This window comes from Maniola jurtina, chromosome 28, assembly GCF_905333055.1.
Source record: "Maniola jurtina chromosome 28, ilManJurt1.1, whole genome shotgun sequence".
In the NCBI taxonomy this organism is placed as follows: domain Eukaryota; kingdom Metazoa; phylum Arthropoda; class Insecta; order Lepidoptera; family Nymphalidae; genus Maniola; species Maniola jurtina.
The window spans coordinates 6,058,399-6,067,336 of record NC_060056.1 but is presented as its reverse complement, the minus strand read 5'-3'; positions in this window follow the sequence as shown (position 1 = coordinate 6,067,336).

Genomic DNA, 8,938 nt, shown 5'->3' with positions numbered 1-8,938 from the left:
TATAAAAGGAAAAGCTGACTGGTGATCTATCAACGCATTTTTTTTATTCCATTACAGTTAGTCCTTGACTGCGATCTCACTTGATGGTAAGTGATGATACAGTCCAAGATGTTAGCCGGCTAATGTGCAATAGACGGAACGCATAACTCCAATTACTAGAATCAGGCTGTAATTTGGCATATGACGTAGACATCCGCTAAAGGATTTTTGTTATTTCAACCCCTAATGGGGTAAAATAGGGGTTTGAAATTTATGCTGTCGGATGAAGTCGCGGGCATAACCTAGTAACACAAGTGGAAATTAAAGATTTATAACACCCTCGACAAATGAGGGTTACAGTAACTAGAAAAGAGCTGACAACTTTCAAACGGCTGAACCGATTTTCTTGGATTATAGCTAAGAACACCCTCGATCAAGCCACCTTTCAAACAAAAAAACTAAATTAAAATCGGTTCATTAGTTTAGGAGCTACGATGCCACAGACAGATACACAGATACACACGTCAAACTTATAACACCCCTCTTTTTGGGTCGGGGGTTAAAATTAAAACCCGCTCGTAGCTTATAACTTGTACCCCACTCAATGAAAGCTGTATCATCGTTGGGCTAAAGGTTTTTCCTTACAAAGAACTTGAACGCTTTCAAATTAAAGTTTACTCATTCACCCTAATCAATGTAAAAATATCCCTAATTAGGGTCAAGAACCATAATAACACCGCAGGGCATGTCTACAGCATATTGACACTTCATAGATGTATAGAGGCACTGCTTACACGAAGATTTTTAAAGGAGATTATTATTAGAGATGCACACTTAACACTAATATTATAAAGGCGAAAGTTTGTGTGTATGTGTGTGTTTGTTTGTTACTCCTTCACGCAAAAACTACTGGACGGATTTGGCTTAAATTCGGAGTGGAGATAGAGAATATCCTGGATTAGCAATAGGCTACTTTTTATCCCGGAAAACCAAAGTGTTCCCACGGGATTTCGAAAGACCTAAATCCACGCGGACGAAGTCGCGGGCGTCTGCTAGTGACTAATAAATATTATCATACAGTACAATATAAAAATATCCCTAATTAGGGCCAAAAATCATAATAACACCGCGTGGAAATTACCTGTCTACAGCATATTGACACTTCATAGATACATAGAGGCACTGCTTACCAGAAGATTTTTAAAGGAGATTTTTAGGAATCTGCCTAGGCATGACTAATAAAATATTATGATAGAGTACAATGTAAAAATATCCCTAACTAGAGGATGCCTGCAGCTTCGTCCGCGTGGATTTAAGTTTTTTAAGATCCCGTGGGAATTGTTTGATTTTCCGGGATAAAAAGTTGCCTATGTCAATTGCAGGCACGCAAGCTACCTCGGTACCTTTCATACAATTCGGTTAAGCGGCTTGGTTTTTGGGAATCCCGTGAGACTCTTTGATTTTCCCGGATAAAAAGTAGCCTATGTACGTCCCCGGGATATAAGCTAGCCCTGTACCAAATTTCGCCAGAATCGGTTTGACTGTTGGGCCGTGAAAAGGTAGCAGACAGACAGACAGACATCCCATGGGCAATTACCTGTCTACAGCATATTGGCACTTCATAGATGCACTGCTTACCCAAAGATTTTTAGGGATGCACCAAGGCATCACACTAATATTATAAAGGCGAAAGTTTGTATGTGTGTGTGTGTGTGTGTGTGTGTATGTTTGTTACTCCTTCACGCTAAAACTACTGGACGGATTGGGCTGAAATCTAGAATGGAGATAGATTATACTTATACTCTGGATTAGCACATAGGCTACTTTTTATCCCGGAAAATCAAAGAGTTCAAACGGGATTTTAAAAAACCTAAATCCACGTGGGCGAAGTCGCGGGCATCAGCTAGTGACTAATAAATATGATCATAGGGTACAATGAGTGGGATTCGGACATAGACTTTGCGGTTTTCAATCGGTCCCCGAATACGTTGAGAATTGAGATGTGCGTCGAGTCATTGACCGCAAATCAAAACTCATGTTTGAATCCAATACCAAGTATTATGGTTCAATTCTATGTAAGACTAGAGAAGTATCCGTTATTCATGTTTCATACTAATAATATTATATTGGTCATATAATCATCAACCATGGTTAATAGCCTCATCTAGTGACAGAAGGGCTGGCTCATTTTTAGGGTTCCGTAACTTAACAGGCAAAAAAGGTCCCTTAGAGGATCACTTCGTTGTCTGTCTATTTTTCCGTTGGCCTAGAAAATATTTGGCAGATAGGTAGGTCTTATACCACCATAGCACAAATATAAAGGAATAAATCCGAAAACCGTGAATTTGTGGTTACATAACAGAAAAAAAAATTAAAATGTTTTTCAATTTTCAAAGTAAGATAACTATACCAAGTGGGATATCGTATGAAAGGGCTTTACTTGCCCATTCTAAAACAGATTTTTATTTATTTTTAAGCATGATAATTTTTGATTTATCGTGCAAATATGACTAATGCATAATTAGAAAGAGTTCTTGCCACCTTGCCTTGACTAAGGAATTTAGCCACTTGGGTTTTAGGGTTCCGTACCTCAAAAGGAAAAACGGAACCCTTATAGGATCACTTTGTTGTCTGTCTGTCCGTCCGTCCGTCCGTCGCGTCTGTCAAGAAACCTATAGGGTACTTCCCGTAGACCTAGAATCGTGAAATTTGGCAGATAGGTAGGTCTTATAGCACAAGTACAGGAATAAATCTGAAAGCCGCAAATTTGTGGTTACATCATTAAAAAAAAATTAAAATGTTTCAATTTTCAAAGTAAGATAACTATACCAAGTGGGGTATCATATGAAAGAGCTTTCCCTGTACATTCTAAAACAGATTTTTATGTATTAAGGAGTTTTTGATTTATCGTGCAAAATGTTGGAAAAAATACCCAAGCACAGAACCCTCGGTGCGCGAGCCTGACTCGCACTTGGCCGGTTTTTTATTTTATTATGAATTTTAAATAAGTTAGGCAATTATAAAATTCCAAACTAGTCTGGCTTGCATCGACTAAATACGCGAGTACCTATAGCTGGTACATACTATACTATCCATACTAATATTATAAATGCGGAAGTGTGTCTGTCTTTCTGTCGGTCTGTCTGTCTGTCTGTCTGCTACCTTTTCACGGCCCAACAGTTTAAGCGATTCTGACGTTTGGTACAGGGTTAACTTATATCCCGGGGATGGACATAGGCTACTTTTTATCCCGGAAAAACAGTACATTCGTACCAGAGTATGCGCGAGCACGGATGCACAATTGATTTTAGATATTATTTCAATGAGGACAATGTCGATAATACTTTGACTGTGAAAAATGCTCTGCCCTGCGCTCCGCCATATGTGCACCAGCCCTAATACCACAGAGTAGGCTTATGGCATTCTAATTCCGACAATGGCATTATCATCTTCACAGGATTACATAAAAATCTTTACTTGAAAGTGTTCAGTTTAAAATATTAGTCAAAATAATGAGTTGGACATGAGTTACTCACAAATTAGTCGATACTCTGACTAATTTCTTAAACTGGACCCTTTCAAGTAGACTTTTATATAAACCTGTGGAGATGATACTGCCATTGGCGCAACTAGAATGCCATAAGCCTACTTTGTCGTATTAGTTTACAAATTGCGAAAAACCAAATTAAATTTTGAATTTCACGGGCAGACCCGTGTCATGCACCTTAACAGGGCTCTCTCCGTCACTCGCTTCATACAATCGTAGTTCCAATTTCATTTGAATATTAGGCAAACAAAGTCCATGAAATTTTGCAGACATATTCTAGAAACTAATATCTGTGTCTGTGGTGTTTTAGATTTTTTTTTAAATATGTAGTTTTAAAATTAAAGGGGCTCAAAGATTCGTATGTAAATGTTTAAGACCGCGTAACTTTGAAACTGAACGTAACTTTTTAACAGAAATCTGGAAAACCACAGACATAGATATTAGTTTCTAGAATGTCTGCAAAATTTCATGGACTTTGGTTGCTTATCTATACTACTAATTAATAAATAAAATTGGAGTGTCTGTCTGTAATTTCGAAATAACTACCTCATATTAAGCTCATATGGTTATTTGAATGATACCAGCACTGAATCACACGTTTTTAAAATTTTTGTCTGTCTGTCTGTCTGTTTGAAAAGGCTAATCTTTGGAACGGCTGAACCGATTTTGACGGGATTTTTACAGACAAGTAGAGGATTGACCAGGGTGTAACATAGGCTACTTTTTTAACCGACTTTAAAAAAGGGAGTTGTGTTTTTCCACCTATGTACACCGATATCTCCGAGATTTCTGAACCGATTTGCGTCGTTTCTTTTTTAATCGATAGAGGAACTTTGCGACATTGTTTTATAAAAAATTTGGATTCCAACTCCTCAATCCTGATGCTGCAGGGGATTTGACCAATCCACGCGGGCGAAGCTGCGGGCATCAGCTAGTATTCAAATGAAATTGGAACTACGTTTGTATGAAGCGAGTGACGGAGAGACCCCTCTTAAAAAAGCACTTGTAAAAGTCTATTTGAATAAAAATCTATTCTATTCTATTCTATTAAATAGGTGACAGTAGGTAGGTTAAGTTCAGGCGTAAAAAATAAAACACAATGTTTAAATAAAACTCTATATTAATATAATATAATAATAATGTTGCATGTGTATGTCTGTGTCATAATAATTATAAGGTGTATATTCATTCTTGCACGCTCCCATAGATCGCGCGGCTTTCTAACCGCCGCGTTACAAACGCTTGCGAAACGCCCGGTTTTAAGGTGCCTTTACACGTCACGAAAAACGCTATAAAATGGTTGTAATCCACAAAATTTAGTTAACAATGAGATAGATAAACCCTTTATTGCACACAAAACATAAAATAATCAAGACTAAACGAGGAAATTAAAAAACTGAAAACAATTGTATGCAAAGGTGGCCTTATTGCTCAGAGCAACCTCCAACAGGCAACCTTTGTTGAAAGGAGAAACTAGGTGTGTTTAATAGAACTAACACGCAATACACACAATCTTATGTAGTAATATATACATTGATATAGCACATAATAGAATGATATAATATACATGTGTAACGCGAAACGGAACGTCGTCGCGTCACTTCACCGCTCTCGTTCTGACAGGTCTATGGTCATCAACTATCTATGGCTAAGTTAACACTCAACGCGTACATTGTTTTCTAATTTTTGTGTATCGGTCTCTCTGTGTGTCTGTGCGCTCTTTACAAAGGTGTTTGAAAGGTGCACGTGGAACCCTAGTACCTTTAAGTTTACAACTTACACATGTAAAAAAGTAGATTCACGTTATTTCATATATCTGAATTGAACGATTTACAGATGAAGAATTGATAATAAGAATACATAAAATGGCGTAAATTGCAATGTTTTTCTCTAAACCAAATTTAGAGATCTGCACATTTTTATCTTTAGTATTGCTAAAAGAGGTCAGGAAATGAATTTTAAAATTCAAATTCCCTAAATTAAAAATCACGAAGTTTGACAGTCTTAAATTAAATTCAAACCTGCCAAACTGAGTCTGTCCTTTTCATATTACATTAGTAAGAAAAGGATGCGAATACTCTAAAATATAGCCGTGGTCAGAAACAACACCAATAGCGGGTTTAGTCTAAAAAGTTTACAACAGATTTCTCAGCGTTTTTTAACGTAAAGTGTAAAGGCACCTTAAAACAAGCGTTTAATTAAACGCCGCATCCAAATCACACTTAACATAATATTGTCTCGCGTCGAAAATAAGGTATAAAGCTAACTAGCGGTCGGATACCGAATCGCTGCTTAATATTTGAGAACGCCTTAAAAACTAATTTGCAGTTATAACTGATATAGTTCGTTTTAGCAGAGATCTCTAATTTTTTTAACCCCCGACCCAAAAAGAGGGGTGTTATAAGTTTGACGTGCGTGTGTCTGTGTATCTATCTGTGGCATCGTAGCTCCTAAACTAATGAACCGATTTTAATTTAGTTTTTTTTTGTTTGAAAGGTGGCTTGATCGAGAGTATCCTTAGCTATAATCCAAGAAAATCGGTTCGGCCGTTTGAAAGTCATCAGCTCTTTTCTAGTTACTGTAACCGTCACTTGTCGGGGGTGTTATAAATTTTTAATTTAGGGTACACTTGTTGAAAATGAAATATAGCCTATATCACTCAGGAATAATGTAGCTTTCTGTTGGTGAAAGAATTTTCAAAATCGGTTTAGTAGTTCCAGAGATTACGCCCTACAAACAAACTTACAAACTTTACCTCTTTTTTTTCACTATAGGCAAGCGCTTGACCACAATCACACCTGATGGAAAGTGACGATGTGGTCTAAGATGGGACGCGTTTACCTAGAAGGTGCCTATTCACTCTTGTTTTAAAGATACCCGGATTGTAATTGGTAGGAAACATAATAATCTTCATAATATTAGTGTAGCTGGGCGCCCAAAAGTTTCAAGATGCGTCTTCGGTATTCGAAGGTACATTATGGAGACAATTAGTCAAAAAATGTACTCAAATGGGTGGTCGTTATGACTTTTTGGAATTCAGTCAGTCACTCTTTATACAGTAAACTATAGATATTTCACTGAGGGTGAGATCTATAGACCACACTTTGACTTTGCTCAGACTTAAGACACTGTTGAAACGAGACAGCGCTATACCGCTGGCATAAATCTGTCTCGTTTTAACTGAAAGTTAAGTCTAAGCAAAGTCAAAGTGCGGTCTATAGATTTCGACCTGAGACGGGTCGTAAGGGTGCGAGAGGAATGAACTTTTAAGGAACTCAAGGTCTCTATACCCTATCCGTGGGCAGAAGTTAGTATAGGTAACGCTTTCTCTGTTTCGTAATTTCATACAAACAGTGCGTGCTAACAGTTCAACGACCAATCACAAACATTTTTTCAAAAAACATTCGAAAGTCAATTAGAAAACAACGTTTCGTTTGTGATTGGTTGATGACTCAAAACGGTTATCACCCCCTGAAAGTATGGGAAATGTGGTTTCAGTTGGATTAGTTTTGAAAACATTTTTGTGATTGGTTGGTAACTCAAAATGGTTAACGCCCATTGAGATTTCCAACAAATTCCTGAAAGACCGGCAACGCGTCGGCGGTACCTCTGGTGCTGCAAATCGACGGCTTAGAGTGAAAACCTCGTAAGTGTAAAAGAAGTAACTTTTCAGGAGGAAGAAAAAACTGCGTGCTGTAAAATTAGAAGCGAGTATTTACGAGTTTCTCATTTAATGTCATAGATGGCGTTACGAGTATCGAATGAACAAATTAGTCAGATCAGGATGTGCGTTGCGAGGTTTTCTTCCTAGAAACGCAATAAAATAAATTTGAGCGAAAATGCATTCTCGAGGTTTTCACTCTAAGACGACGAAATGTTTATGGGCGGTGGTAATCACTTAACATCAGGTGACCCGCCTACTCACTATTTTTATTAAAAAAAAAAGCCTATCATTTGTATGAGATTACGTAACAGAAAGATCGCTATACTTATTTATTTACGAGGATAGGGTATAGGAAGTTCCTCATTTAACATCGCGGTCACCCTCCCGCACCCCGTACCTTACCCTACGAGCCATCTCAGTCAAGCAGTATACCTACCTACAAGTTTTTTTTTACAAAAAAATTTGAAAAGTTTTTAACAAAACTAGGATAAAACATCATCCAAACCTGCGCGACCAAAGCGACTGCGAAGCGGGAACGTCAGCCGCGCGGAGGTCGTTTCATACGACATTTTTGAAAGAAAGAAAAAACGTTTAAGTAAAAGTTATGCCTTGCATGTACTATAATGCTCGACTACAGTACTTCGACATATTTTACGCCAATGTACCTGCGCAGAAATATTATTTAGATGAGATTGCAGAGGGCCTAATTTGTATCTGAATAAAATAAAAATCGGTTAAGTCCGAGTCGGAGTCGCACACGAAGGGTTCCGTACCATTGCACAGAAAATAACATTTTTTATGTGATCTAAGCAAAACTTCATGGTTTTCGGATTTTCTTTTACCTGTGCTACAAGACTTACCACCCCAAATTTCATTTTAGGTCAACAGAAAGAACCCTATACTGAGGTTTCTTGACATACAACAAAGTGATCCTATAAGGGGTTACTTTTTCTTTTTGAGGTACGGAATCCTAAAAAAAAAATCACGTAGCGACGTCCCGCCTTCTAGGTGCGCAGGTGTGGCCGTAGCTTCACAATTTTTGTTATTCATGTCAAACTCTGTTTTAGGTTTTTACTAAACTAATTACAAGCTTAATTTTTACAGACTATCGGTAGAACACTGATACGACTCGTTTCTTAAGAGCTTTCTTCACTCTATCCGCCGAAAGAAGTTAGTAGATATAGCGCTCTCTCTATTATGTAATCCCATACAAATGATAGAGACGAAAATCTCAATGGGCGTAAACCATTTCGAGACACCAACCAATCATAAGCATTTTTGTTTCCAAAAAAACATTCGAAATTCAATTCGAAAACGTTTTCAAAAACATTCGAAATTCAATTCGAAAATGTTCTTAAAAACCATTCGATATTCAATTAGAACATATAGTTTCATTTGTGATTGGTTGGTATTTCAAAATGGTTAACGCCCACAGAGATTTTTGTCTCTATCAACTGTAAGGTTATTTAAAAAAAAATGATTTGAGTTGTCAAAAATAATATAAAATTATTAATTTATCTAATGAAGGTAGTTTGATATAATCGATATTTGGCTCATTCGATGTCATACAATCTGTTGCTAGGAGGCCAACAAGATTGAACTTGCATAAATACGGGTGTTTCGAAGGTTGTAGTTTAGTCTCCTTCTGAGATTCGGAGCGATATCGCATATTTTCGGTATTTGGATTGTGAACGGAATAATTAGATGTTGTGATAGCAATCACGCTCTAATTAAATGATTTATTTTGG